Source organism: Euleptes europaea, chromosome 1 (genome assembly GCF_029931775.1).
Source record: "Euleptes europaea isolate rEulEur1 chromosome 1, rEulEur1.hap1, whole genome shotgun sequence".
NCBI classification, from domain to species: Eukaryota; Metazoa; Chordata; class Lepidosauria; order Squamata; family Sphaerodactylidae; genus Euleptes; species Euleptes europaea.
The window spans coordinates 68,626,149-68,653,643 of NC_079312.1; the positions used below are offsets into that span (position 1 = coordinate 68,626,149).

At 41.8% G+C, this 27,495-nt stretch overlaps 1 protein-coding gene across 1 annotated transcript in view; it reads right to left on the bottom strand.

Moving 5' to 3' along the window:
• Positions 1 to 25,995, bottom strand: part of ATP2B2 (ATPase plasma membrane Ca2+ transporting 2) — a 384,163-nt gene extending 358,168 nt beyond the window's left edge. Inside the window, exon 1 of the mRNA XM_056866978.1 lies at positions 25,900 to 25,995. The gene's annotated coding sequence lies outside the window, so the exon portion shown is untranslated. The remainder of the gene's footprint in view (positions 1 to 25,899) is intronic.
• Positions 25,996 to 27,495: the final 1,500 nt, after the last annotated feature.

Below are 27,495 nucleotides of genomic sequence, written 5' to 3' on the forward strand. Positions count from 1 at the left end.
TTTATCTGTATTTTAATTTGGATTTGCTAGTATTTGCTTAGGATATGTTCCCCTCCCCTAACTATTGTACCAAATAGTGCTCATGTGAGCATGTGTCGATCACAAATGGAAGTAGCTGAAATACAGCCCATTTAAACAATTTTCCTTTAGTGAAAATCAAACAGAATGGACACATTTAGATCCGAAGACAAATCTGCTTGTTCATGGCAAGCATGAACGTCCTTTATGTGTAATGCTAGTGTACTCCCTCCATCCTCTTGAATGGGAAGCATGACTGAAAACGCCTTGATTTAGGAAGTCGTTCATTCATTCATTCATTCATTCATTCAGGGTATTTGTAATCAAGCTTCAATTTGCTATGATATCTGAATGTGGGTTTCTTGGTAATTTGGAATTTGCTTCCTTTCTACAAACCTGCTGGTTTCATTAAAACTGCCCGCTAAAACCATCATCAATCACCCGGGCAGTTTGGCCAGTACAGGGTGAGACTAGCTCATGTTGCTATGCACTTTCACCCCCCAAACCACAATGAATCAGCTGGGCAGCAAGCACCTCCTTGGCAGCTGTCACAGTTTCCTCAGAATGTGTCTGCTTTGCCATGAACATCAAACCAGTTGCAAGAAGTCCCAGGAAGCTGGGGAGAGAAACTCGTCCTGGACCCCAAATCAGCTAGTGACGTCCCTGCATATGAAGCTGATATGATCCTTTCATATGATGTTAACTATTTAAATCAGCCATCAGAATATTAACATAATGCTGTATGGAGGCATATTAAATAGTTTTACAATCCACTAAGTAATGTTTTACAGCATTTCGATTTTCTACAGTACCTTTAGTGCTACTACAAAGGCATTATGCAAATGAAACATTAAGAGGCATTATATTTACTGAGCATGTGTGATGGAGAGCATTCCCCATTGCTCACTATTTCACTTTTTATGATACAAATTTTATAAGATACAGATCTTGATTGACCCATTTAACAAAAATACAAAAAAGCAACTTTTTGAAGCAATTGCTATCAGAATGAAATGAGTAATGACTATGTCCAAGGAAATATGAGTCACAGTTCAGCTGAAGTTAAGCTCTTTTAAATCCCATTGATTTCAATTATAGACCTAGGCAAATTCTTCTGTTGCAATCAATGGAACTAAATTTACCTACATTAGTTGCATCATCCCTGTAGTTTGTTGCCAAGGATAAATATGTAAGCTATCATTAGGATTTTGTTTTCATGTTGCTATCCTGTTGGTACACCATGGTGCAAGTCAAGTGGCTAGAATATATTTGGTAGTTATAAAAATTATATCATATGTCCTCAAACTATTTCATTTATACTGAGCATGCTGAAACAATTATGCTGTGATTGCTATGTAGAAGCAGTTGTCAAAATGTTATTTATTGGTTAACTTCAGCTTTGCAATACATCTCTGTTTTGTCATTGCCCTAGCACTCTGTGAGTGTTGGGTTGGATACTATGAACTGCAAATGCAAAAGCAGAAAATGGGACTGGGGTCCAATTCTTCTTTCTTGCTGACCCCGCCCCCCATGCATTTTATCCATGAGTACTCCCCCAACTCCCATTACTTGCTTGGAGTGGTAGGGGTTTCCTAAGGGAAGGTAGGGAAGATCCACCACCATGAACATTTTCCACTCCCAGACCACAAGATCCAATATTTTATTTTTAATGTTTGTATCGATTTATTAATTTCCTTGTTGAATGCATCCTTCTCAGTTGTGAAAGGCCACTAATGGAGCACTCATTCAGTTCCACTTTTCAAAAATTTGTGACAATTTCCCTTTCACTGTATTCTGTGTTATGAATACAGAACTAGGATAAGGAGACTTCTGTAAAGGTAAAATGCTATTTTGTATTTTTGTGCAGAATTAGAGTTTTATTTCATAATTTAGACATAAGCAAAAACAAAAGATAGAGGCAAATTCAAATTCTTAACATCTTAACTAGAAATCACAAAATGCATACCATATATACTCGCGTATAAGCCCAAAAAAGGGCTGAAAAAGCCGAACTCGGCTTATACGCGGGTCAATACGGTAGGGGAGGGGAGGAGGGAGGGGGAACTTACTGCCGCCACCGCCGCTGGGCCCACGCCGCTTCCTGCTGCCGAGAGCGGCCTGGGGCGGCCTTCTGCAGCTGCAGGGAGGCTGCCCCGGCCCTCGCCCAGCTGCGCCGCCGCTTCTCGCGGCAGAGAGCGGCCTGGGGCGGCCTTCTGCAGCTGCAGGGAGGCTGCCCCGGCCCTCGCCCGGCCGCGCCGCCGCTTCTCGCGGCCGAGAGCGGCCTGAGGCGGCCTTCTGCAGCTGCAGGGAGGCTGCCCCGGCCCTCGCCTGGCTGTGCCACCGCCGCCGCCAGGCCCGCGCCACTTGCTGCCGGGAGCCCAGGTAAGCCTGCGGGGGTGGGGAGGGGTTATAAGCCGACCCTCGGCTTATACGCGGGTGCCTAATTTTTCCCCATTTTTGGGGAGAAATTAGGCACCTCGGCTTATACGTGGGTCGGCTTATACACGGGTATATACGGTAATCTAAATTGGATGTCTGGTAGATTATATGGCTTTTTTTAAAGGACTAAGAAAATTCATGGAGAACGGATACAGATCATTTGCCACGACTACCAGTGCAGCTTCATTTTCATAACCAGGTCAGAAGTATGACTCATCCACATGTGACTGGAATTCCTCTGCCACGTATTCAATAACTTTTCATACAGACTGTGAATACTATTTATTTTCTTTCTGTTGCTATTGGTGTTTTGGTAGATTTCTCATTTGTGTACTTTTAAAATTAGATTTTGTTTAATTACAGCTGACTTGAAAGTCATATTGGAAAAGCCATGTTGTTGAAAGGTGGCAACATAAATATTTCAAGTAAATAAATAAATAAATGGAGAAGGTTGCACACAGTTCTAGTCTTCAAGTAATTCCTGCTTAATGGTTTTCTTCCAGAGAAGTTTTGATCACTGCCTCTTGTAAAGATTACAGAATCTGGCTTTCCTCTACTGAAAGATTGATGACTCTGATCAATAAATCCAAGGCTCATCCCAGTTGGTCCTAACAGTCCAGAGAGACATGAACACCACAACTCTCAGGATCCATATCCTTAGAGCTAAAGTGATTAAACAGTTGTGACACATCTGGCTCAGATTCTGCCCATTAAGAAGGTATACTCTTAATTCACACACATCAGTGCTGGATAGTAAACATAATGGACTTAGTTTTACATAAACAGATGTTAAATTTGAGCTTTACATTTAAATTCAAGGCCTTGAAAAGCAAGCCAGCCTTGAAAAGCAAGCCAGAATAAACAAATTATTCTAAATTCAAATCCTAGCAAAAGGAGGCAGGCAGGATAATATGCTACTTTTTGCCTTGATATTGTCTTCTTAGTCTCACCTACGAATATGTTTTCAAGAGCCACCAAACCCCAACAACTGGGGGGGGACTTGCAATGCTGTAATGTCTTCCCACTTCATCCTTTTTCTGATGATTGTAGTTTAAGTATAAATATAGCTCTTCTGGATGGACATTTCATTGAACTCCAGTTCACAAATGCTTATGAGAGAATCAATGTTGTTAGTCTTTAAGGCATCACTGGACCCTTGTTTTATTTTGAAAGGATGACTATGTAGCAAATACAATTATTAAAACGGCTAGGCAGCAGCAGAGTCCCAGTGTCTCAACATTCAGTAACATCATTGGTTAATGGGGTGATAGGAGGCAATTTGATAGGAACTTAGAAAGACATCTGTTTGCCTCTGTTCACCAATAAAGTGAGCCAGACTAAGAAAATGGAAAAATTTGTCTGATACATTTTACCAGTGAGAAGAAATGAAATAGTTATATTTCTCTTTCTGTCTCTTCCCCCCTTTTTTATATAACTATAATTTTTCTGTACTGCTCCACTTTTTTATAGTTGCTGCAGAATGTATTTACAAATGAAAACAATGTTAAAAACATCATATTCTCCTTCTGTCACCCCCTCTTGTTGTTTTCAGTTCACAAAATATGGAATAGGACAATTAAGAACAATAAGTGCTCTTGTATCCAGTCCAGTTTTAATGCTTATGAAGTTATTAAAAAATTAGTCTGTAACCCTCAGCCCAATTACTTAGAAATTGGTTTCCCCGAAAACAATGGAATGGTTACATGCACCAAAACTGTAATTATTCCCAAGGGATAATCCCTAATTTCTGTTATCTTTTCCTAGTACTGTGCTGACCCCATTTTACCTTTCAGGGAGAAGCTGAGATGTTGTTAATGTGCATACCATAGAACTACATGCAGTACAGCTGTTTGGGGTTTCAGTCCCCATGAAGGATTTATGTTTGTTTGCTTGCTTGCTTACTTATTTAAAACATTTTAATGCCACCTTTCCACCCTATCAGGGCCCACAAGACGGCAAACATTAAAATCATTAAAACATTTTGTGCAATTAAAAATAAAGTTAAAATTATAAAAATGATTAAAATTAAAACACATAAACAAACAACAGTAGAATAAGGGACAGTAACTGCTATTGGAGGTATACTAGGACAAACAAAAAGTCTTCACCTGCTGGTGAAAGACATCAATGGAGGGACACAAATGAATCTCCCTGGGGAAGGAATTCCAAATTTTAAACTTCTGAACTGTGGCAAATGAATCTGGATTCTAGTGTGGATCTATACAAATGCATGTACATGGACCTGAAATGCCAATCACTGCTTTAATTACATATCCAGATAGTAAATGGTGTTGAATATCTTGGGGAATACATCTGTTCTATGAACGATATTAAGCATTATAGTGAACATCTTACATGTTCATTTTTAAGTAAACTGTAATATTCAGTTTACTAAAGCTCACAGTCAATGTGCCATTCAGTCATATGTATCTTTTCCACAATGAATTCTTTTTTTAAAGTGAAAAGCAGTCGGGGGGGGGGAGCTGTAAATTTAAACTAAAGGGTGTATGGGGTGAATGTTTAATTCTTTCTTTCTGGACATTTTTCTGCTCAAATATTTTCTTCACACAAGGACAAAATACAAAAACCTTCACCTGTTTAAACTCTCTTCGTATATCATTCTATTGATTTATATGTGTAAGATTTTTTTTAAAGCCATGCAGGTGGGATATGCATTTATATACATATACATACACATTTCTAAATTAAATTTAAAAATTGCAATTGCAGCTTATAATCACATTCCCTTTTTCATACATATAGTTCAAATAGCAACAATATGACAGAGGAAAGTGGGAGATAGTTGCTTCATAAACATATAAACAATTTCATATAAGTAAACAAAATATTTCTGGGTGTAAAACTGATAGACAATATTTATATTAATCCCATCAAGGTTTGGACTTTTCCACATGGAAATATTTCTTAATAGATAATGGCATTAACAACATGCATTTAACCTTTCAGAATCTGCTCCCGTTTCATCCTCTTACTAGCATAATTATCATATTATTTACTTCACTAACTGCAGAAATAAAAGATTGTAACTTCTCCACTCATAAAAGCATGTTTATTCCAGCTGAATTCTGGCAGTATTTACATTCAGCAATACACGAGTTATTATGGAGTGATTGCTAAAGACCATGTAATGTTAGAATCTGTTTTAAGAGCTAAGATTGCAGTGCTTATCTTCAGATACAAATTAGACGACTTTGCCCCATCCATGGAAAATTCAGGAACATTTTTTTACCAGTACTAGCGAAGTGAACCATCAATATCAAACAGTGAGAATCCATAAAACTCACCAAGAGATTGCAAACTGGTGTACACTAATATACTTTTTCTTCTCCTGATTTCCACCACTGAGATCATTAGTATTTTTCCAAAGATGTATATTGCTGGCGTTATATAAAATGCTTAAGGCAATGCTGACTGAACTTCCTCTTGACCTATTAGAGTCTCTATATATTTGCAGTAAGATTACTACTGTTTATAAAAAAGTGTACAGTTAATTTCATTTGTAATCCTTAGCACTGTAAACTATAATCAGTAAAGTAGGTTTATTTGCCAAAAACATGACATGCTCATTACAGGCTTTTGCTTCATTTACACCCAAACTCAAAAAGGTCTCCAATAAAACCTGTAAAATAACCCATTCTTTAATCTAGACACTTTCTTTATTTGGCTGCTTTCATTATTTGTTGCTAAATGTGAACAAGGGTAACATTATCACTTGGTTCATTATACAGACCTTTGCAACTCTTTGTAAAAAGTGATTTCAGATAAAACCAAGGAAATGAGTTATTTTTTCTTCACATAATCACTAGGCCTACATTCTATATTTTCCCAATATGAAAATATTAGCAGCCTGACTAGTATGACCTGCAGTAACAGTCTATCTAATATATTTATCAATCTAGTATATTTATCCTGTCCTTTCTCCAAGCAGTTCTCAGCAGCATATGTAGTGAGATATGTTAGACTGACAGAGAGTGATTAGGGCTGCTAAGCCCCTGGTGGAGGTGGGGGATCCCTCACCTCCAGATCCCATTGTCCGCCACCACTCAGAGTAGTAGCGTGATATATTTTTTAATGCAGCCTTATGTACTTACAGGAAGTTCTTTCCAGAAATGATGAAGGTAATCACTAGAAACTCTATGGTGTCTGGTGATTCCTACAGCTACACTTTGCCCCTTCAGGGGAAGCTCTAGAAACTCTGTGGTTTTACCAGTGTTTTCAGTGATTCCTATAGTAACCCTCACTTTTGGTGAGAACATCCAGTAAATACAGTGAGAACATCCAGTAAATACAGAAGCCTGCATTTTTTAGAATTTTCTCTCCAGCACTCCTTCCCACAACCCCCCGCCAGTTGGCAGGCGTTTTATGAGTGGAGAAGTTACAATCTTTTACTTTTCTGCAGTTAGTGAAGTAAATAATATGATAATTATGCTAGCAAGAGGATGAAACAGGCATTGCCTGGCAACTCTAAGAGTGACTGACCCAAGGTCATCCAGTAAACTTCATGGAAAAGTGGGGATATTTTTATTGGCTGTGTAAAGTAATTTCCCTTGATTTTTCTCTTGATTTGAACCTTTCTCTTTCTCTTTGGACAAAGGATAAATTTATTCGCAGGATCAAAGCTTTCCAAAGAACCTATGTTTGTAGAAACATGGAGCTACTTTTATGTGGAGGTCCTTGTTGAATATTATGCCACAAATGCTGGCCAGTGTGACAACTTTATCATGTTATACAGATATACAATTTTTCCTAATCTGCCTCTGATCATGTGCTATGGCCCAGCAACACTGACCATCAGAGCTTTGTAAATATCAGAAATTACCATGACCTTGAAATTTCTTGTTGGATTCTGTTGTCTTTTGCATTGCAAAACAAATATCCAGAAAAGGATAGCCCAACAGCAGCTCGGTTCCCCATCAATAGTGTTGTTTCAGCTGATTATATTTTGGATTGTTTTTGTTTTGTACAGCACCTTGTCTTGAAATATAAGAGCACAAGAAGAGAACAGATCAGATGAAGGGTCTATCTAGTATAGTTTCCTGTTTCTTATATTTGCATTAGCATGTCCATAACCTAGGGATTTTCAGAAATGCTAAGATCATAAGATCACCTTCTGGCTCTCAAACCTACTGAAATAAATGCCTTAAGTTTGCTGAGAGTTGCAGCTGAATATGTGAGATAGGGTTGCCAACCTCCAGGTACTAGCTGGAGATCTCCTGCTATTATAACTGATCTCCAGCTGATAGAGATCAGTTCACCTGGAGAAAATGGCTGCTTTGGCAATTGGGCTCTATGGCATTGACGTAACCTCCCCTCCCCAAACCCCGCCCTTCTCAGGCTCTACCCCAAAAGTCTCCAGGTATTTCCCAACCCGGAGCTGGCAACCCTAATGTGAGACCTTCCCAGCAATTTGAGAGTTCTGACAGAGGGAACTGAGCAGACCTTCCTGCTGTTTGAGGAGCGCACCAGACCGTTCCAGCAGGCCTTCGCACCCACTACTTTCTCCCCGTTATGGCAATACTGCCTTTTCAGAATGAGTAAATGTGAGAAGAAGCAAGAGTATAGCAGCTTCTAGCTATTTTGTGATGAATAGTAAGTACAGCTTTACAGTATGCAACTGTCGTATATATTCTTCACCCCGTCTAACCATACTAGCTGTTTTTCAAGACCTCACTACCCATTTCCAAGACCACAAGTCCAAGCCAGTTAATAATCTATTCTTATATAACACTCCTCAAGGCCAGTGCAAACCATACTTTGTTCTACTTTATTTATTTAGTAAATGTAATAATTGCCTTTCAACCAACATGGATTCCCAATGGAGATTTACAATATACGATAAAGCAAAATAACTTAAATAAGATCAGAAAAACCATTCCACTTTCCAAGCAACACCACTATAAAATATAAATATCCATATACACTCTTCCATCTAAATCAAAGACCCTTTGGAACAGGCAGGTCTTTCAGCCCAGATCTAGAAGGTCCTTATAATATTTCTGTGGGAGAGTATTCCACAGGTGACAGGCAGAAGAAAACATTTCCTTGAGTCCCTGCCAGCCAAATAGACAACACTATTTCTCTTAAGCAGATCTCAAGTGCTGGATCAGACAATATGGGTGGAGAGACAGTTGATTGATCAACCAAGACATTTAGGATTTTAAAAGTCAAAGCCAGCACCTTGTATGCTGCCTGGAAACAAATTGGAAGCCAGTGCAGATGAAATTAATATGATCTCAGTGGCAAATCCAAGTAAGAACTCACACTGCTGATTTTGCACCAATGGCAGCTTATGAACAATCTTCAAGGGCATCTCTACACATAGTGCATTACAATAGTCAAGTCCGGCTTTGATTAAGGCATATGTGGCTGTGGTGAGGTTGGCTTTCTTCAAGAATGGGCACGTCATGACATTTTGGGCAACTTCTGAACCTCTCTGTCAAAGTAAAATGTGTCCAAAAGAATTCTCTAGCTGCAACCTGATCTTTCAGGGGGAGTGCAATCCCATCCAGAACTGGTTGCACTCTGCTTTCTCGATCAGCCATTGCTCCCACTCACAGCACTTCTGTCTTGTTTGGATTAGGTTTTAATATACTAACATTCGTCCAGACTACTTAACCCTGCAGTCATATCTGCCCAAATCTGTATTATAGAGTTTTAAAATTTGAAGCCAACTTTCTGTATAATTTGGAAAAGGTTCAGCCTACATCAAGCTTTCTGCTGTTCTTTTAGCTGAACGGCAACTTGTCACGTCATGTCATCTTCTGGTAAGCGTTGCCTGTAGAGATCCTGACTGGCATGTAGAAATATAATCAGGAGAGATCTATCTGATCACTTTAGCTCTTGTGTGGCCTTGCTCCACATTTTTATGGCCTTATATATGATTTCTGTCTGTGACCTTAATTCTACCCCCTGTGCAACTCTCTTGATTCCACCCATTTCAATGTGCTGGCCTTTATATTTGGAATTTTCTACCATAACATCTATATATGCTACTTTTCTACTTTCTTTCAAACCCATTTTTCCCCCGTGAATGCTTTGGAATAATCCCATAGTTCTCATTCCCAACTGAAATGCAGTATGAAGGTGTCCAACTGAATTTTCTCACAATAAGCCACTGCACTGCTAGCTTTTTAACTCTTCCATTAGCCTTTGCACCATTTCTTGTTTTCCCCAATTTAACCCTTCACAGAAGATCTTTTCTATTATATTTATGTCACTCTGTAAATAATGTGCATGCAGAATTTCATTCTTCTTTGAAGTCTTGTATGACTCAAGAAATGAAATACTGGACTCTCTCATTTTTACATTATCTTCAATATTACATTCTTTAGCAAAATACAGATGGTATATGATAGAATGAGCAGTAGTAGGTTACCATCTGTTTGGAATTAGAGTAACAGTGAGAGAGTTTTATTCATGTTTATTTTGGTTTGACTTAAATAATTATGCATCCTTGAATTGTTCTTTCTTAAGCCACGACATCTGATTGTTTTGATGCGCAACCTGTACTCTGGACAGGAGGCCAAGGTTAGGACAGAATATGGAGAAACAGAATGGTTTCCAATTGGCAAAGGTGTTAGACAAGGATGTATTTTATCTCCCCATCTCTTTTGTACGCAGATCATTAGGAAAACTGGATTAGATTTAGATTAAGGTAGCGTGAAAATGGGGGGGAGGAACATTAACTGTTTGAGATATGTCGATGGTACTACATTACTGGCAGAAAATAGCGAAGACTTGAAACGACTACTTCTGAAAGTTAAAGGAGAAAGTGCCAAAGCAGGACTATAGCTGAACATCAAGAAGACAAAAGTAATGACTACAGGAGAGTTACTTAACTTTAAGGTTTACAATGAAGAAATTGAAATTGTTCAAGACTTTCTAGTATAGACCAGGTACAATCTTCAGGAAGAGCCGCCGCCTCTGTGGAGAAACTGCGGCCTTTCATCCTTCCTGCCACTAACAGTGGTGGGCAAAATGAAGGCATCACCTTCAGAGGCGGCAGCTCTTCCTGTGGTTTCCATTCTGATGGGACCTGCAGCCAGCCAGCCAGCTAAGTCTTCTTCCTCACTGCCTGGAGCCTTCCTGGCTGTGCTTTCTTTCTCCATAATTCATTCCTTTTTCTTTCCACCCCTTCAGCTGCTGTGAGAGTCAGTGGGACAATGGTGATAAGGCAGCAGCAAGTTTCCCCGAAGTGCCCTGTTCTACCACCCTACAGCTGATTGCCAGCTGTAGTCTGAAATTCAGACAGCGGTTAGCAAATGCAATGAGCTCTAGGGTGGTGGGGGTATGGGGCCTCCTACCACCCCACAGCTGATTGCCAATGATATGCTGGAAAATCTAGCCACGTGTAGGGGCCCCCCTCCAAATGCTCTACAGCTGAGAGCCTGCTGCTGCCTGAGTGATACCCCTTGCCATCACTGCATCTGTAGTCATAATGGTGGAAGAAAGGGCAGCAGTAGCTGGCAACCAGGGCAATTCAGTGGCTGAGGGGGCCCCAGCATGCCCCCCTAGCACGGGTCCCAGGGCAGTCACCCCAGCTGCCACATAGGTAAGACTTTGTATGGTTCCATTTCAGCAAATCCATTTCATAGACAAAAATAAAATAAAATAAAAACATAACTTATCATCCCTATGGTGTTGCAATTCACACTGGCAAGCGGGTACTGACTCAGATAGTCTCTATCCATGCATTTATATATTGTGGGAGCAGAAAATCTCTTCTCGGGTGAAACTTTCTATCAAGTACTGGCATTTACTTTGAAAGAACCTCTTTCTTTTCTCTTTTCCAACTGTTTGCATTGTCAGAGCTAGGATTAGAAAGATTTCTATGGCAGTGAAAGAAAACATCCTTATTAAATAACTGTACTGTTTTGTCACCAGGTATATATAATAAAAATTGCACCCTTGTGTCGCTCAGGGTAATTGAGGAACTCACGGTGTTGCTTCTCACCATCCCCATTCTTTATTATTTATTATTATTTACCTTATTCTTAGCCTGCCTTTCCCACTGATACTCAAGTCAGATTACACAGTGTAAGGCCATGCAATCATATATCATGACATATCCAACAATCAGTGCAACAGGACTAGGATCACAAAAATTAGAAACAATGCAAAAAAGGACCAGACATAATATGTCATAAGCCAGGAGTCCCCAACATGGTTGCCTGTGGGTATCATGGCACCTGCCAACACCTTTTCTGGCACCCGCCAAGTGTTTTCTAGGAAGTAAGTGGGGCTAGGTAGGGCTTTTGCCCAGCAAGGCTTCTGATGGAGAGTTGATTGGCTGTGCTAGGTTTTTTTTTTTTTTTTACAATGTTGCTTTGGCAGCAGTTGCCACCACAGCATAAGCATCTGTACTATGTTACTGAAGTTAAGCTGTGGCAATCATTTTGCGGCTGGCTCTGCCTCCTGTGTAGTGTTGCCAGGTGATGGCTGGAGATCTCCCGCTATCACAACTGATTTCCAGGCGACAAAGATCAGTTCCCCTGGAGAAAATGGCCTCTTTGGCAGTTGGACTCTATGGCATTGAAGTTCCTCCTCTCTCCAAACCCTGCCTTCCTCAGGCTCCATCCCCAAATATCCAACCCTACTCCTGTGGGAGCCATGTTGCTCATCATGCAATATCAGAATTCCAAATGTGCCTGCAGACTCAAAAAGGCTGAGAACCCCTGTCATAAAAAATCCCAAAATGGAATTACAAAAGTAGAAAACAATGCAGTAAGAGCAAGATAATGCATACAATAAACAGAATGCTAGGGGTGTGTGTGTGGGGGGGGGCCTTTCTGATCTGTTCAGGCAGGCCAGTCCACAAAGTGGAAGCCACAACTAGGGTTGCCAGGTCCCTCTTCGCCATTGGCGGGAGGTTTTTTGGGACAGAGCCTAAGGAGGGTGGGGTTTGGGGAGGGGAAAGACTTCAATGCCAAGGAGTCCAATTGCCAAAGCAGCCATTTTCTCCAGGTGAACTGATCTCTATCAGCCGGAGATCAGTTGTAATAGCAGGAGATCTTCTGCTATTACCTGGAGGATGGCAACCCTAGCCACAACAGACAGCATGTGTTGATTTTACCCACTTTCAAGGTGGCATCTTCAGAAGGCTTTGCTCAAATGAGCAAAGATGTCATGGCAGAGCATAACAGGGGAGGCAATTCTGCAGATATGAGGGTCCAAGATCATGAAAGACTTTGTATATGATAACCGATACCTTCAATTGAACCTGGTAATTGATAGGTAAATGGAGTAGGTGCAGTGTGGATATAATATGCATTGTCATTCTAGCTTCCAATAGTGACTGGGCTGCAGCATTCTGTACCAACTGGAGTTTCTGAGTTTTCAAGGGCTGTCCTGAGTGCATCCTTGATATATTGATCTAGATACAATCCAGTTCAATCTGCTAATTTTACTCCCATCCTCACTCCCACCCACCTACTCCCAGCCTGTGGCTTGTTCTCTATTTCATTTCTTTTATATTCATATTTTTGTTAGTGGCTTATTTTCAGCGTTAGTTTTGTAGATTTTTGTGTAGGGAGAGAAGGCAGCATTGTATAGCCTGTTCTTGTCAGATCTTGGAAGCTAAGCCAGGTCATTATTTGGAAGGGAGACCATCATGGAGGACTCTGCAGAAGAAGGCAATGGCAAGGCACCTCTGTTTCTCACTTGTCTTGAAACCCCCTTGCTGGAGTCACTGTAAGTCGACTGCAATTTTGTGGCATTTTACACACACACACACACACACACACAGATTTGTGTATTTTTATACTTAATTTATCTAGTATTCTATATGTACAATGTATGCCATTTGTACATAAAATATACCTAAAATAGATAATGCTTTTGAAAATGGAAGCTTTTCTCCCTCTCTCATAGTACTAGAATGCGAGGTCACCTGCTGAGGCTGGAGGGTGAGATATTCAAAACAGATAAAAGGAAGTATTTCTTCACACAACTCATAGTGAAATTGTGGAACTCCCTGCCCCAGGATGTGGTGATGGCTGCCAACTTGGAAGGGTTTAAGAGGGGAGTGGACATGTTCATGGAGGAGAGGTGTATTCATGGCTACTAGTAAAAATGGATACTAGTCATGATGCACTCCTATTCTCTCCAGTATCATAGGAGCATGCCTATTATATTAGGTGCTGTGCAACACAGGCAGGATGGTGCTGCTGCAGTTTTCTTGTTTGTGGGCTTCCTAGCGGCACTTGGTCGGCCACTGTGTAAACAGACTTCTGGACTTGATGGATCTTGGTCTGATCCAGCATGGCCTTTCTTATGTTATGTTCTTATGGATACATTTTACAAGAAAAGGATTATATGAGGAAACAGAAAATATCATGGAAATAGCAGGTTTGATTTGCACAAAGGGAAAGTGAAAGCAAAATGGAATACTTAAGTCAGAACAGCAGGGATCAGAAATTCAATATAATCCCTCTCTGGTATTCAACGTCAATTCGCTACCATCTTTCCTAGGCTTTTGCCCAGGATATATTCCACCTAAAAGGTAAAGGTAAAGGTCCCCTGTGCAAGCACCGGGTCATTCCTGACCCATGGGATGATGTCACATCCCGATGTTTCCAAGGCAGACTTTGTTTGCGGGGTGGTTTGCCAGTGCCTTCCCCAGTCATCTCCCCTTTACCCCCAGCAAGCTGGGTACTCATTTTACCGACCTTGGAAGGATGGAAGGCTGAGTCAACCCTGAGCCGGCTACCTGAAACCGACTTCCGTCAGGATCAAACTCAGGTCGTGAGCAGAGCTTTTGACTGCAGTACTGCAGCTTAACACTCTGCGCCACAGGGCTCCACCTACTTTGAGCTATATTTCTGAAGTGAGGATAAAACTTGGGCATGCAGTCGTTTTTACCAACAACTTAGATTGATGACTCAGGACTGATCCAAATTTGGCCTGTGATGATTCCACTAATAGAATTATTGATATGAGGTGATGCTCTAGGATTTTGTATTTTTTTAGTGTAGGATACTTTACAATTAAGTTGATACTTTGTGCAGAAAGAAGGAAGACCAGCCAATACCACCAACCTTATGATTTTGGAATAAACCCACACAAAAATGATGAAAACATATATGCAGCCCCCCTGCTTTGTGTAGTTTCACTTTTAATGCTGCGTGGCATAATGTTCTAGCTTGGCTCTCAAGCATTGACTTGTACTAACATTCTCTGATCTTCCTATTTTTAGTCTTCCTGCAGCTCCTTGTGTTACATCTTCATGGCATATGTAGATTGCTAAGCCACCTTGCTTTGGAAGCAATCCAGGACAAGCAAGGCTTTTATGAGAACCAGCACAAAAGTGACACTAGCACCAGCTCTATTGTTTATGTGCTGTAATTTGCTCTTCAAACCACAAAACTTGTCCAAGCAGATATGAAGGTTTGCAATGTACTAATTCTACTTAGTTGGCATATTTCAGCTAAGAGAAACAGGAAGAAGCAGAGGGAGGAGGTGAAAGACAACGGAGATGAGCCCATTAATTCACCCTCTGTACAAGATGTGCTTTTGCCCAATAGCCTGTGAGAAGCAGCAGGATGGTTGAGGATAAACTGAGAAAACACAACAGCTATGCAGGGGTTCCATTTGCTTTCACTGTTCATCTTGTCATCGTGCGGTCATCCTGAATTTTGTTTATGCATGCAGTCACTGTGTGCAGGCATGCCCATTTGGTGGTGGTGGGGATGTTCTATGGGGCTAAGGAATCAGATAAATTATTATTGCCCCAGCTGAACATGGAGGCCGCATTGAGATTGGGCTCTATCATCTGAGGACCTGAGTACAACTGATATACGGAACATAGAACCAAGAAATAAAAACACTGTATAAAAGGCAGAGCAAAGCTGTATTACAGGGGGAGACATATGGATTCAGTCATGTTATCATAATTAGAAGAAGAAAATTAAACATTGGTTACAGTATTTCTGTGCTCAAAACAGAACAATGTAGAGGAGTCCCCTTTTGTAAATATGTGTTAATGCTTGATCACACCCAAGAATCACACCCAATAATTATTCTGTGCTCCATTTTGCAACATATGTGCTTACATGTAGATTGTCCACATAGTCACAAAATTTGGAAAAAAAGAGGTTGGTACATATACCTAGGTCTGTATCACACAGATTTTATTTTCATTTATGTGCTACCTCAAGGTGGATTGACAGGAAAAAGCCTTTACTGTTGTGAATCACACATTTCCTACAAGATAGCATATTGTTTCCCTGAGGCTTTCAGAATAGCAAGGTGAACAGTTCTTCAGCGCTGAGGCTCAAACAGAGAACAAGTGACACCTAGCTGTGGTGTGAAAATGGCAATCATGCCAAAATTGGAAGAATGTTGTCATCTGGAAGAGTAACCAGAGGCTAAACAAAGAAAATTAAAGCACAAGTGTAAATTACAGTGGGAATCTGATAATGGATTAAGAATTGTCTTAATCCATATATGTCAACTGCTACTTAATGAAAGCTTTGACAATGTCTAGGGACACTTAAATAAAATGAAAAGTGTTATACCAGCAGTCAGTTTGACAACTGAAATGTCCCTCCGTTTAACTAACAACCTCTCTTCTGCATGGTTCAAATTCTGACAGTAGTTGCTGGCCTATAAACCTCTGTGTGTGTGTGTGTGTGTGTGTGTGTGTGTGTGTGTGTGTGTGTGTGTGTGTGTGGGAGAAACAGTGCAACCTTCTAGCTGCATCAAAAACCCTGACATCTGGCAAGTCTAGTTTTAATTTACATTGCAGAGATTAGTCAGGTTTAAAGAAGGAAAACAAACACATTAGTTCATGTTGAAATAATTCCTGCGCAACCGTTTGGGTAGCTCATCTCAGCCAGTTTGCTAACTGGCACAGGCTACGCCAATTTACTTGTGTGCTAAACTGAGCAGCAGAACCCTGCCATGGTCCCCATTACTATCAAAATAACACCATGCCAAGGATCTCAATTAGCCACTCCAAGCAGCATGATTATTAAAGTACACGAGAAGAGAGTTCTGTTCCACTTTCCTTGAAAACAGATTCCCCAAAGATATTTGACATCATAATTACAGTAGAAACAAAGCTGTGTTTGCTGTGACATCAAATCATACAAGCAGCTGCTGCCTCGTAGGCATCAACATGAGACAGAGCGACTGGCATCAACACTGAGGACAAAACTGTATGTGTGCACCGGTGTTTCACTCAGTGGTTATTCTTCCACAAAAATCAGGTGGAGAAGAAGTTTGGGGAGGCGACTGTGTAAAAACTCCAAAGCCAGTCCTCCTATTCCAGTCTTTTGCTGTAAATTACAGGCTCCATAGCTGCATTTAATTTAAAAAAATGAAAATGAAAGATCTCCTCCAAAACAACTCACAACAAAACATGTAATATAATTTGGCCCTGAATGGTAATGCAGGTGTATAATGCTACCATCTGAGCTAGGGATGGGATTAGAAGATTTATTTTCTTTTGTGTGTTTGGGGGAGGGGTTAATGTCAACATCGCTCTGTTTTCAGTAATTTTCTTCATGCACATATAATGTCTGAGAGAGAGAGAGAGAGAGAGAGAGAGAAAATATGCAGTGGATTAGAGGAGAAGCAGAGCGAGCGAAGGAACCAATGTAAACACATGCCAGGTGAGACATTTTTATTGGGGGGGGGGGGATCCTACCATAACCAAACAGAAATTGTGCACCCTACAGTATAAAAAGGGTCAAAAAAACTTTTGTGGGATACCAGAATGGCAACTAGGCTTTGGCTAAAAGGGAAACAATGCTTCATCCACAAAGAGAGACTACTACTGCAATCCTCAGCAGAGTTACACCGTTCTAAGCTCTTTGAAGTCCATGGGTTTGGAAGGGTGCAACTCTGTTTAGGACTGCACTGTGTAATTATTGACAGGGTGTGCTGCAGAAGCCTTGATATGTGGATGAGCAGAGCGAAGGGACAATGGCCATAATAAGGCATATTTTAGGATGTCTGTCTCAAACAGAATGGCTTTCTCTCCCTCAGTGATCTCCCCTCACAACTCCACTATCAAACTGAAGATTGCTGCTGTCAGTGGGTTGATCATCTATGGAACGAAAGTCTGCCTCAGTTCAATTCCTCTCCACAACAAGTGATCAGTACTGTCAGTGCTAATAACAGAACTGCAGCAATCTATTTTGTATTTTACCCTCAGGTGTTGGAAGCGTGTTTCTAGACTCATGCATGCTTGATTTGGGAGAACAATGTGGATGTCCAAATGCATATACTGGGAAAAAAAACTTCTGGTACAAATTCTTACATTATTTTGGTGGTGTAATGTGACTGCTAGGATAGGTCCTATGTCATACTACAGTAAATGCAAGGGGCAACCTCAAGACATCAGGTGCTGGTGTGGAAAGTACCCATATAATCCATAATCATACATTATAGTTCCATTTCAAATGTTATCAACCAATATGGTATACTGCACAATCATGCAGAAACAACAAATGCATCACAAAGGCAAATTAATAAATGGAAATATGCAAGTGAACAAATGTCTGGTAACTATCTGGTATTTAAATGTTTTATGTAGTGCTTTTAATTTTCAGATCCCTTTTTTGTATATGGCAGTTTCCAATTTTGTGAGGGCCCTGACCTGGATAGTCCAGGCTAGCCCAATCTCATTAGATATCAGAAGCTAAGCAGAGTGACACCTGGTTAGTACTTGGATGGGAGACCAATGAAGTCCAGGGTTGCTTTGCAGAGGCAGGCAATGGCAAACCACCTCTGTTTGCAACCAGCAAGAGAGGGAGGGAGGTTGATGGAAAGAATAACATTAGACCCCCGTTAACTTGGAAATGGCCACAGCCTTTATTAAGGACAATCAGAGGAGCACTGGCATAGTATAGGGCAGGATCCACAATTGGATGACCCTCTTGTTGGCCAATAACGCAACTCTTCACCCCAGCCTGCCTTCTAGGGGAGCACCATGGGATGGCACATCTAGGGGCCCCACATGGGCATAAACTACTGTGTGGTTCTTTTGCCACCTGAGGGTTGGAGCCAGGCATCAGCCCCCAAGCTGGGCATAACGCAGAACAGCTCCACATTCCAGGGGAAGGAGGCATGACAGCTCAGCCTCTCCCAATTTGGATCTGGCCTGATGCCCCAAACTGCCAAAAGAGGTGGGCAACTACCCAGCTCCTGCCAACACTCCTACAACCACACACATGAAAGGAGGCCGCCTCAAATGTGGTGCAGCCACATGTCCTGGCCCCATTTGGAAAGTTGTGCACCATCTGCTCAAAAGAAGGCTGCCTGTCTGAATGAAATGTCCAGGAGCCATATGATAGACCCACCTACCACATCCATGATCTGCCCAGCTGCCTTGCTCAGTTTCCGTCATGTCACATTGATTCTGCCCAGGAAGACTGCCCCATGCCACTCACGATGCTCCAGCAACTCAGACTAGAACAGCTGTGTCAATGGGAGGCAGGAGATGATAAATTGCAAACCTGCGGCCATAGCCATCAATAGGTTCCACCCTTTTCTTGCTAGTCAGATTGTTTTCGCCCAGCTCTATTACCAAGGCATCTGGAGACCTGTGAATGACGACCTGCCGAATGATGGTGGTCGTCAGTTCCTCTCAACACATCTCCTTGCACCCAATCTATGTGATTGATAGACACTCCTCGAGGCCCAAGGCCATTCCCCCATCCGGATGAAGTTGCGTAGATCCCAGCCATGTGGATATTGTGACCCATTATCCACACACTGTGTTGCCCTGCTGGGACTAAAAGAAAGGTAGTTAGCAACTGGTGTAAAGGCAGGGTGAATACAGGTCTTAAAAGCAGTGGTCCTCCAGTGCCCGATGGCCTGGATGCACCCATGGCAGCCCCAGTGCGGAAGGAGTGCACCCCATAGTCCCCAAGATGGAACCTCAGAATGGCCAGGCCTGCCTGGGAAACTGAAACCTGGTGAGGTAGGCCCCCATCTGCATGGACAAGAAAGGGGTCTGGGATCTGAAACCTGATGGCTAGATAATCCCTAGCCACACGGACTGGGCAAGGCTGTCCCTGGGGAGCTGCCAGGAGATGCACATGAGCCCTCACCTCCCGCTGATCTGTTTTGGACTGCTATTCTACCATGCAGAACTCCTGCTCCTGTGTGGTGATGTCCTGCCACCTGAGTGCCCACCCCAACAATTCCAGCCTGAAGCTGTGACCAGCTTGTTGCTGTGGAAAGCCCTGTAAAAGGCCAATGTGAAGACGGCCCAGAACACAGTGGCCTCAAACGCAGCCAGCAAATCACTAGAAGCTGAGCTATAATCCCTTTGAGGATGGAAATGTGATGGGCCTGCAGACACTGAGTGGCAGGGAACTCCGCCTCCAGCCCTCGATGGCCCACCTGACGATGAAGGAATTACATGGATCAGCAAAGCCAAGGGCCTTGTTATAGAATTATATGGCTGCCAAATGAGCACCCATGGCCAGCAGCTGCCCTGGGACAGGAGAGGCTGTGGCTGAGATCAGATGAAAAAGGATTTTCAGATCCCGGGGGGGGGGGGTCCATGGACCCATGCAGTGGGTGGGAGGGGGAACCCCTGCCCTCCTGCGAACCTGTCCTTTTCAACGTTGTCACTGCTCATGCTGCTCGCTTGCCGCCACAGGGCCCTAGGAGCTGTTCCCACTCCACCTGGCTCCTGGGCCAGATGGGACCACCACTGACAGGTTGTAGCCAGAAAGTTGCTGCTCTGTGCCCAGTATGTTGCCTCTTCATCATCACCTGCTGAGGCCAATTCTCCAGGCTCACCTCGCTCTCAGCCACCACAGCCGCTGACTCCTCCTTTGCTGCTTGTCCACCAGCCACTTCCTTTTTGCTCTGGTTGACAGTGCTGCCGATGTCCATCCCTGGCCTGATGAGGAGGTGCGGCCGATGAAGGAGAAGCCAGGAGCCAATCGCTCCTGCCACAACTTGCTGAACAAGGGAGGGACGGCCAGAGTGAACAGCTTCGGCTTCCAGTCCCTCCTGGAATCCCCACCCCTCGCTCACAAGCCTGGGCACAGATTGGCTGATTGAGTTGTGGCTGAAGCCAAATACTGCAGCCCCCCAGCCCTATTGGGGATCTGAAGGGAAAATCCCTCCCCTTTTCTCACTTCCTGGCTATGCGGTCGCAAAAGTAACCCCAGGAAAGTTCGGGGCCATAGCGTCTTGCATTGAAAACCCTAAGGGGTTGCCGTAAGTTGACTGTAAGTTGATACCCCTTTCCACCTCCAATTTTGTGAGGCAAATGACTTTTACTGTAGTTATATGTACATGCAGGAAATAAACCACGAGTGCCAATTTACACTTTATTTTTGTACTCATACTTTAGTCTAAAATGTTGTGAAGATTAAAGGGTGTATAACGATAAAATCAATAAGCACCCCCTTAAAATACTTAGATATGGTAATGAAATTAATTCAGCCCCTACTCCTAAATATTAACAGGAATATGTGCTACAGTGTTAGAGTGCTAGCCTAGAAACTGGGAGACCTGGGTTCAAATTCACACTCTGCCACACCAACATGCTGGGAGACCTTGGATTAGTCACTCTCTCACAGCCTAACATACCACATAGGTGTTCATCAGTCAGAGAGCCAAAACATTCTAAATTCTTTGAATCTTAAACAACTCCATAGGATCTTCAAAGCAAGAGAGTAACAGAGGTGGTTTGCCACAGGCTTGTTTTAGAAAGGTGTAACTCTGTTTAGGATTGCACTCTTGAAAAGAAAGACATTTTCTTCACATACCATACCCAGAATTCTGGTTAATCCAGCATTAAATAGTTCAAGAGGAAATAGATCTTCATAAAATGCATAACTTGTGGAGGTCACTGCCACAGCATGTGCACTAGTTGAGATGATCTTTTAAAAGGATTATATCAAATCACAGATTGTTCTTTTGATGGATTTTAGTGATAATGACACAATTGACCTTTATGTGCATATGCTTAAGAGTAGCAGATAATGGTGGGAACCAACAGGGGATTATTGGAACCACAATCTTCTACTTGTGAGTTTCTGAGGTGTGTTATTTTGACCTCTTCTAGAAACAAAATGGTGGATCACTTAGCAGGGTTGCCAGCTCTGGGTTGGGAAATACCTGGAGATTTTTGGGGCAGAGCCTAAGGAAGGCAGGTTTGGAGAGGGGAGGGACTTCAATGCCATGGAGACCAATTGCCAAAGCGGCCATTTTCTCCAGGTGAACAGATCTCTCGGCTGGAGATCAGTTGTAATAGTAGATCTCCAGCCACCACCTGGAGGTTAGCAACCCTATTAGTTAGGCAATTTCTTTTGTTTGAAAACTGGTGTGCTGCCCTGACCCTCTCTCAGATGCTGTAAAGCAGTCATATGCAAAAGGCTGATAAAATGTGGGAGCAGGCCTCACAATAGCTCACTTGCATGCCACTTACATGTTAGTCTTTAAGGTTCTACTGGACTCTTACTCTTTTCTATTACATGCCACAGTGGCAGATAAATACACGCCCTTGTTCTTTGAATCTGAGGGCCAAACAAAACGTGGCAGCATCCTCATAGCAGCCATGAGGACACCATCATGCTTTCTTTGGCCCTCACGGTTTTGAGATTGTAATGGGATTCCAATTGAGAAAAAGCACAGTAAAACAGTCCTGTTCAAATTAATCTTGTATTATTTCCTCATCACTTGGAAACTACAACTTGGACGTTACTACTACATAGATCTGTAGGATCAGGATTGAAAGTGTGATTTCCTCCCCTCCCCCAAAAAAGAAAAATCTTATGGAGACTGGCATTAAATGTTTTACTTAAGCATTGGTGAGGACTGCTCATTTTCAAGAGTGTATCAAAGCTTGACTCTCAGGATATTTCAGGCTCCCTTTCATGTCCTTAAAATTTATAGCGTACAGCCGTACACAAAAAATACAGATTCAGATAGTCTTCACAGATACTGCAATGCAATAAGGATGATTCAGTAAGTGGTGGTATTTAAAACAATACACTGCTTTCAATAATTATAACAGAATTGGTAAAATAGATTGTGTGATTGACAGGTAGGGTTGCCAACCTCCAGGTGGCAGCTGGAGATCACCCGGAGTTACATGTGATCTCCATGCTACAGAGATCATTTCCCCTGGAGACAATGGCTGCTTTGGAGGATGAACTCTATGACATTATACCCTGCTGAGATCCCTCTCTTCCCCGAACTCCACTCACAAAATCTCCAGGAATTTCCCAACCCAGAGCTGGCAACCCTACTGATTGGGCTACCAAGGGGATGAGGGGAACTGAGGGTACACAGTTCAGGAAGTCCACATCCAAGTGAATGCCTGTGAAGCTAGACTCATCTTGCATACAGTGAATGCATTTTAATTAATTTTTCTATTAGTACAGGTTTGTACTACAGCCACTAGGGGTGCAGGTAAAGCAAAGCAGTGTAAACATAAAGAAGCTTTGACTTCATAGTACTGTTTGACATTCTTGTATATACAAAGCCCTCCATGAGTGCAAACTTTTTAAACTACAATGAGGCTGAGGCAAACACTTGCCTATCATGGTATGTTGCTAAGCCCATCAACCAACCTGGTATGCCTTCACTTTTCTCTCCCTCAGCTGCTACTCCTTCTGTTTGTCCCCTCATTCTCCCATCTCATTTCTTCTCATCCCTACCCTGGCTGGGGAGTTAAAACATACCTAAGTGTAGAGTGTAGGGTTGGGAAATTCCTACATATTTGTGGGATAGAGCCTGGGAAGGTTGGGGCTTGGGGAGGGGAGGGACCTCACTGGGTATAATTCCATAGAGTCCACCATTCAAAGCAACATTTTTCTCCAGGGGAACTGACCTCTGTAACCTGGAGACCAGTTGTAATGTCAGGAGATCTCCAGCAATCACTGGAACCTGGCAATCCTAGTGGTGAGGGTTGTGCAAAAAAAAAAAAAAATCAGAAAATTTCGACTTTGAGTTTACTGGGCCCAATGTTTTTCGGTAAAGCCGTAATAAGCCGAATACCCACACAGGTAAATTTCAATATTCGGCTTATTTCCGGGTTTGCAGAAAAATTGAGGCCCATTGTAGTCTATGGGGATTGTTTTGAAGTTCCTGTGGGGGCGTTTATGGAGGTAGAGTTCCCAAATTTTCAGGGTAGCTTCAAGGGACTCTCCTTGTTTGAACCCTGAAGTTTGGTGAAGATTGGGTCAGAGGTCCAATATTATGGGGTCCGGAAGGGGTTACCCCCTTCTCCATGCATGGTAAAGTTTACAATGTTTATCTATGGGGAATGGGAGCTACCCTTTTGGGACGGACACGCACATGCTCTCTCTCTCTCTCTCTCTCTCTCTCTCTCTCTCTCTCTCTCTCTCTCTCTCTCTCAAGCCTGTGGAGGGCAGGGTTTGGGGGGAGGGATTTCAATGCATAGAGTCCAATTCCCAAAGTGACCATTTTCTTCAGGTGAACTGATCTCTTTCGGCTGGAGATCAGTTGTAATAGCAGGAGATCTCCAGCTAGTACCTGGAGGCTGGCAACCCTACTCAGGAGGCAGGGGAGGAGGGAAAGGGAAGGGAAAGAGAGGTGTAACTAGTTGGATTTTGACAATAACAGAAAGCCAAGCTTTCTGGAACACAGAACTGGAAGGGACTTCAGGGTCATCTTGTACAACCCACTGCACAATGCAGGAAATTCACAGCTACCCCCCCCCCCATTCCCTCAGTGACACCTGCTCTATTTGTTTTGGATCAGGGTCATATGAGGGGTCAGATGGAATTTTTGTCCAAGAGCCCATTGTGACTTGGCAGCCCTGCATAGGTGATCCTCACATTATGTGAAATACATATTTAAATTAATTTTTATACTTGTCCCTGAGACTGCTGTTGGACATAGAATTCATGACTACTTTATTTGCAATATGAAAAGCAGAATCTACTGCATAACTAAATAAAGCTTCATTTATTAAAAAAATGCCTCATATTGTCAACTATAATATCAATTATGCAGGACTAGGTACTATCCTCTTGAATGGCAGGTACATCTTCCATGATAGCCCAACATTAACGTAGTGTTCTGTAAATAGCATTCCAGCTTATCCTGCCTTCTGGCTACCTGAATCTTTGAGTGTCCACTTGTCATTGCAATCGATAAGACTGTACTCATACATTTTTAACAGCCAAGGTTACACAATCCTAAAACTACTTCCTCCAGTATAATCATTTTGTAATCATTGAGTAGGTTGTTTGAGAACTGCCTTTACCATGTTCATTTGGCTTATGTTGTCAAAAATAAGTAGTGTTACCTCACTATAGTACAATGCTTTATTTCCAAGTGCCTGAAAGTTTAGTTATTTCTTACATCATTCATCTAAGGCAGAACTGTAACCCAAATGCCCATACATCAGATGGCTTGAAAAGTTCAATAATGTAATGCAAAATGTCTAAAACCTTTTTATGACAAACTAAATATCAAGAAATGATTCAAAGGAAGCATTTGTATAACTGTCATTAAGTATACTATAGTCACATCAAGGTATGGTTTTGTAATCCATGGATTTTTACCTTGAATAAACGAAGTCTTTAAAATATATGTTAGTCATTGATTGCATATCTATACAGCTTTAGAGGTTTAGTTCAGACACTGAGCAAAACCATGGTTTAACTAAACTAACTATTGTCAGTGCTAGGTTGGGAAATACCAGGAGATTTTGAGGGTGGAGCCTGAGGAAGGTGAGGTTAGTGGAGGAGAGGGACTTCAATTGAGTATAATGCCATAGACTCCACCTTTTTAAATGGCCATTTTCTCCAGAAGAACTGGTCTCTGTTACCTGGAGATCAGTTGTAATAGCCGATCTCTTGTTATCCCCTGGACCCTAACTATAGTTAATATAATTGTCTGCATGCAGGTCATTCCACTAACTATGATTAGTCAGGGTTTGTCAAATGAGCATCTGAAGCTAGGATATGAGTTACTATGTTTTTTAGCCACAGCCTTCAATTTGCAAGATCTGAGCAAGGCTGTCAAAGATAGGACATTTTGGAGGACTTTCATTCATAGGGTCGCCATGAGTCGGAAGCGACTTGACGGCACTTAACACACACACACACTATGTTTTTATGCAATGTCTGAATGCAGGCATCCTGATTTCAACCTTCTTTAATCCTGCCAAGTTCTCTGAAGATCTGAGTGACTATCTGCAAGCTGAATTTGTTTTTTCTTTCCATCTCTCTCTGTGATATCAGAACTGAGCATGGTGTTAGTCTTTTTTAAATGCCTCCCTTTTAAAAATCCAATGAAAGAAATAAGATGCTCCATGATATGGGCCAGAACATTCTCAAAAAGAGAGAAAGTCTCATTTTCAGTAAGCAAATCATTATCATTAGCTTGACACATTTTATTTCACTATCAGTCAGAAGTTTATTTTCAAAGAATACTTAGACTGCTCTATAAGACTGAAAACTTTACACAACTCACAGTGCTGGTTTATCCTTAGAAAAACAAATGAGCTTCATAAATGGGAACTGGAGTCACATCACCAATTTCTTCTGCAGTAAATCAATCTTGATGTCAAAACTAGAGGGAAAACAACAACAAAGACATTCAAGATAAAGAGCAAAGGCAAAGTAGAAGAACAAACAGCAGCAAGCTGTAAATGAGCTATAACGCGTAGCATGAGAATAGCAGGGCAAGACAATTAGTGAGTTTCTAGCCATATTATCAAGAACATTTCCTCCAACATTTCAAACACAATCCTTAAATCAGTTTTTTGTCTCAATCAATCCATAATGATTATATGAAGCTTTCATTGTATAGGTCATGCAATGATTTCTCTTCTCCATGCTATCTTGTGTTAACATTCATATATAGCACAAATAGTATCAGGGAGACTAGCAGTAAATCCTGACCATGTTTACTCAGAAATAATTCTCAATTAGGCTTATACCTTAGAGAGTTGATTAGAATTACAGCCAATGTCATTTTTAAGTCTCAAGGAGTCATGTTTCTGCTGCCAAAAAAGAACAACCCTGTGTCTCTCCCTAGTTCAATCTCCTGGTAATATCTAGAAACACAAAACATGTGATGATTACCATGCCACTCTACTTCATTGGTGGTTGCTTGCAAGAAGCCAGTGGTGCGAGAAACCACATGTGTCTTCTAACTTCTAGTTCCAGCCTATCCTTCAGCTTAATTGAAGGCTTATACCGGAAGCATTAAACTTGTTTATATATCAGGTACAGTGTATTTCATACTCCTTCTGTCCAAAGTTCCATGTGGCCATTTCAAATTATGTTTCTTTTGTAGTAAAGCACACTGAAGACTTAACGGGGCCTTTGTAATAAACTGTTTACCTACGATTGTAGGTGGGACGAGTAATGCAAGAGGAAGCAGCAAACACTAAAACACTCTCAGGGCCAGAGCCGTGTTCATGCTCTGTACAGCATATGGCACAGTCTTAGCAGTAAATATTAAGTAGAAGTGGCTACAGCAGCAACATCAATGTGCCTTCCTCAAATCACATTATCTCTGAGTAGTTCCTCTCAACGATGCCATTGGCAAATTCAGTCATGCAAATTCTCCCCCCCATTCCCCCCCCCACTGTTGGCATCTGTGGGGGTTGACATGCTTAAATCCAGTTACATGGTGGCATCTTTTTTTAAGGCCACCTTGTTTTAGTTTATTATATGGTTTTATCAGTATATATTGCTGTTTATTGCTGTTTTATGTTTTTATGTATTTAGACGTCTTTATGTATTTTAGAGGTTGTTACCCACCCTGAGCCTGGCTGGGAATGAGAGTGGGCTAGAAATTTGAAAAATAATAAATAAATAAATAAATAAATAAATAATCCCCCCTTCACTCCTTGTACATGGTCGTGAATCCAAGGTAACTTCCAGATGGTTTGGGACAAATAGTTTCTTGCTGCATCTATTGCCCATTAATCAGTGTCCATTTTCCCCACCAATTAGCAGATTCCACTATGATCCAAGGGATTTTTTTTTTTCATTTTCAAGGATAGAACAGCAGGGCTTAAAACAACAGGAATAAAAACTTCTCTAGCCCCACAGACAG